This window comes from Pseudophryne corroboree, chromosome 2, assembly GCF_028390025.1.
Source record: "Pseudophryne corroboree isolate aPseCor3 chromosome 2, aPseCor3.hap2, whole genome shotgun sequence".
NCBI lineage: Eukaryota > Metazoa > Chordata > Amphibia > Anura > Myobatrachidae > Pseudophryne > Pseudophryne corroboree.
In genome coordinates, this window is record NC_086445.1 from 693,950,640 (window position 1) to 693,955,315 (window position 4,676).

A 4,676-nucleotide genomic window follows, 5' to 3' on the forward strand; every position below is an offset into this window, starting at 1 on the left:
ATCCAAGGACAAGTTACAGTATGCACAAGCCAAAATACAATTTTTGGGTCATTGTATTTCTGCTAATGCTAAACACATTACTACAGAGAGGAGAAATGTAATTTCATCAGTTAAACCTCCTCAGACACTTAAACAACTCAGATCCTTTTTAGAACTAATCACTTATTGCAGAGAGTGGATTGTAAGCGCATCACGGAAACTACAAGTGTTATATGATGCCCTAAAGGGACAAAATGCACAAGGTGCATTACTCATGACACAAGAACAGCTAGATGCTTTTTGTCAGTTAAAAACAGACATAATATCAGCACCAGCATTAGGACTTCCTGATTATGCAAGGCCTTTCAATTTGCTTTGTTGTAAAATTTCAGGCCATGCGCAAGGAATATTAACGCAGGTACATTGTGACAAACAGCGACCCCTAGCGTATTACTCAGTACAGTTAGACCCAGTCATACGGGCAGCACCAACATGTGTCAAGTCAGTAGCAGCAGCAGCGTTACTGTTAGACAAGGCTGCTGATATTATTCTGGGTCATCCCTTAACTGTACAGGTGCCTCACTCAGTGACTGAAATTCTGAACCAAGCGCAGACTAAACATTTATCTGCTGCTAGACTAACCAAATATGAAGTAGCATTGCTTACACCATCCAATGTCACTATCAAACGTTGTACTTCTTTGAACCCAGCTACATTATTGCCGCTGGTTTCAAAAGAGGGGAATGGTGCGAGTGATGATGAAATGACAGGCACAGAAAACCAATCAAATTTTTCAATTTCTATACACGATCAAGAACATGATTGTATAGAGTTAATGAATCTTGAAACCGCAAGTACACCAGAAATACAGGAACATCCTCTACTAAATGCAGATTTACAGTTATTTGTGGATGGCTCCAGGTACTATGTGGATGGGGACCAGCATACAGGTTTTGCAGTTACCACAGAAACAGACATCTTAATACAGGAACCCTTGCCATCAGGAAGTTCAGCCCAGGAGGCAGAACTTAGGGCACTGATAGCAGCCTGTATTTATGCTGAAGGTCAAACAGTTAACGTTTATACAGACTCAAGGTACTGCTTTGGTATTGCCCATGACTATACAGTTATCTGGAAGAGGAGAGATTTTATAGGTTCTTCAGGAAAACCAATAAAACATGCAGACTGTATTAGGGCAATATTTGCTGCCTTTCAATTGCCAAAGAAATTAGCAGTTATAAAGGTCAAAGCGCACACTAAAGAGGATACTGCAGAGGTCAGAGGAAATGCTCTAGCTGATCAGGCTGCAAAAGCTGCAGCAGTCCAGCCTCTGCCAGACACTCAGGTGATGTTAACTGTCACACCAGAGTCATTAGACTTACAGTTATTGTGCAAATTACAAGCTCAGGCCTTAGGCAAGGAGAAAAAGGATTGGGGAAAATTAGGTGGGCGAATACACGGTGACAGATGGATGGTGGAAAACCATATCTGTTTACCACGCTCACTTTACCCAGTCTTAGCACAAATATTGCATGGAAAAACTCACCAATCCAGAGATGCTATGGTGAGGATTTTAAACCAGAATTGGGTAGCACCAGGTTTCACACAAGCAGCACAGGCTTATGTTGCAGGGTGTGTAACTTGTGCTTTACATAACCCAGGAAAGGTTGTGAGGGTACCAGCAAAAAGTACCCCACAAACTTGCTACCCCTTTCAGAGATTACAAATAGACTTTATCCAGTTACCTAAATGTTCTGGGTATGAAAATGTACTTGTGTGCAAAGACCTATTCTCTAATTGGGTTGAAGCTTGGCCTTGCAGAGCAGCAAATGCTAAAACAGTTGCAAAGAAGTTAATGCAAGAAGTAATATGCAGGTTTGGAGTACCTGAAGTTATTGAAAGTGACAGAGGTACTCATTTTACAGGAGAGATATTGGGCAAAATTTTATCTGATTTAGGGGTTACCCAGGCCTTCCACACAGCTTATCATCCCCAAAGCAGTGGTCACGTGGAACGCACGAACTATACCCTAAAATTGAAGCTACAGAAATTAGTGGCAGAAACAAGTAAAACGTGGTTAGAATGCTTGCCCATAGCTCTTTTCTCAGTCAGAAATATTTCCAGTGGAAAGCATGGGTTAACACCGTATGAAACCCTTTTTGGTACTGCAGCTAGGACAGGCTGTTATTTTACTCAACAATTGCAACATGAGCATGGTGACTTAGCTCAGTATGTAATACATATACAACAGCAACTAACCAAAATGCACAACAAAGTTTTTGGTTCTATTCCAGATCCTAACAAGTCACAGGAAACGCATGAACTGAAGCCAGGTGATTGGGTGGTCACTAAGAAACACGTAAGAAAGTCTCTAGAACCCAGATTTGAAGGTCCATTCCAAGTCCTGTTGACGACAGCCACGTCGGTCAAATTGTGTGGAAGGGATTCGTGGGTACATGCATCACATTGCAAGAAAGTGACAAAGGAAGTATTATCCAATCACGATACACAATCAGAATGTACAGATATCATCTCATAAGCGCCAGACCAGACATGGGTCTGTGGGCATGTATAATGTGTTATTCAGTCCTTATTGTTGGCATGGTTATCCTTATATGGTCATTAATACTTGATCCATACTATTATGAGGAGTCACGTGACAGGGCCATAGATGGTAACCATACCAAGGGTAATGACACAAAGGGAAATATAAATGAATCAGTAATCCTCCCTATTTTATCAGAAATGTCTACCGTTATGACTTCACCAAATACTCCAGTAAATGCATATAAACCTAGAAGACGCAGATCAGTGGGTACAACAAGAAACAACTGTAAGCAAAAGACAGCAGTAGAAGAGTGTATTAGTAGGTATTGTGGGCCTAATTCAGAGGCAACATGTGAAGAATGGTGCAAGGGTGACCCCTCACACACGGTACATACACACCCTCTCGATACCTATCATACATTGCTGGGTAAAGGTGCAAACCTTTCAGACTGTTGGATTTGCAGTCACGTCCCAAGAGGACAAGGAAATGTAGGATTTGTCCCAGTGCCCGTCACATATGACATGGTCAAAAATCGTGGTTGTGGAGAACACACTGCACCCCCTTATGATATGACCAAAGCTCCAGCTTTAATAGTAAAAAGTTATCATTTTACTAAAGAACAACAGGTAGTGTGTATAAATAAATCCCTATCTTTCTTCGGTATCAGTGTTGTCTCTCACCACCCTCTCATTTTTTCATTCGATGCCCAGGCAGATGATTAAAAAGCAGAAGTGGTGTGCAACAAAACCTGATTCCCTTTTTCCTCCCTCTTTTTCTTTCTGATACTCTTTCTATATCTCACCCCTTTTTCCTTTATACCTCACCTATATCACAGCAGGGTCACACCATCATTCCTTCAGGACTTCTACAAACCTGGGGAGCCCCATCACACACCTCCAGATTATAGCCCCCTACTGTCTTGGTTTCTATATGACTTCCAGCAATTATTAGATGTGATTTATCCACCCAAGGTCTACAACACGAAAGAGGCCTCACTTCATCAGATTTTTTGAAGCCAAGACCAAGTGGCCAATTTCAGTACCAGGTCTGGGAGACCATCAGAGAATACCAGGCATCACTGGTTTCTTGATTTGGGAGCATTTAATAATCCTACAAGAAACTTTGGATTTCTACAAGAAACTTTTGGGATTTCTCTCAGAGTCCACAATACAAGGTTCCTGGTGTCATCATGTGTGATATATCTACCTGCGGTCAAACCATACTGAGTATGCCCAACCTCGTCTGATCTTGGAAGCCAAGCACTGTGAGCCAGGTCAGTACCTGGTTGGGAGACCACCAGGGAATACCAGGTACTGCAGGTATTTTTATCCGAGCCAAGGACACAGGATCTAGAACCACTCATAATTACATATCCATATTTTTGTGTAATTTATATCCATTCAGGGATTAGGGTGGAGCCCGGTACATGTCATACTGTAGATTTTTCTTCTTCCTGGTATATCCCTATTATAGGTTATACTGTCACAATTTCAGGAAGAAGACATTATACATACATATATAATATATATAATTTTCAATATTGGAGACACATACATATTTTCGTTCACAGAGCCATTAAGCCAAACTTAGATTACATCATGTGATGTTTACTTGGATTGATAAGGTTATCTTTAATTGTTAGTATTTCTTCTTTTTTTCTTTTCTCTAATGTCCTAGTGGATGCTGGGGACTCCGTAAGGACCATGGGGAGTAGACGGGCTCCGCAGGAGACAGGGCACTTTAAGAAAGAATTTGGATACTGGTGTGCTCTGGCTCCTCCGTCTATGTCCCTCCTCCAGACCTCAGTTTGAATCTGTGCCCGGACGAGCTGGGTGCTACTTAGTGAGCTCTCCTGAGCTTGCTATAAAAGAAAGTATTTTGTTAGGTTTTTTATTTTCAGAGAGATCTGCTGGCAACAGACTCTCTGCTACGTGGGACTGAGGGGAGAGAAGCAGCCCTACTCACTGAAGATAGGTCCTGCTTCTTAGGCTACTGGACACCATTAGCTCCAGAGGGATCATACACAGGATCGCACCCTTGGTCGTCCGATCCCGGAGCCACGCCGCCGTCCCCCTCGCAGAGCCGGAAGACAGAAGCCGGTGACAGAAGCAAGAAGACTTTGAAATCGGCGGCAGAAGACTCCAGTCTT

At 42.3% G+C, this 4,676-nt stretch overlaps 1 pseudogene; it reads left to right on the forward strand.

The window, feature by feature from the left end:
• Nucleotides 1-3,731: 3,731 nt before the first annotated feature.
• Nucleotides 3,732-3,849, forward strand: LOC135052327 (5S ribosomal RNA; annotated as a pseudogene).
• The last annotated feature ends 827 nt before the right edge of the window (nucleotides 3,850-4,676 follow it).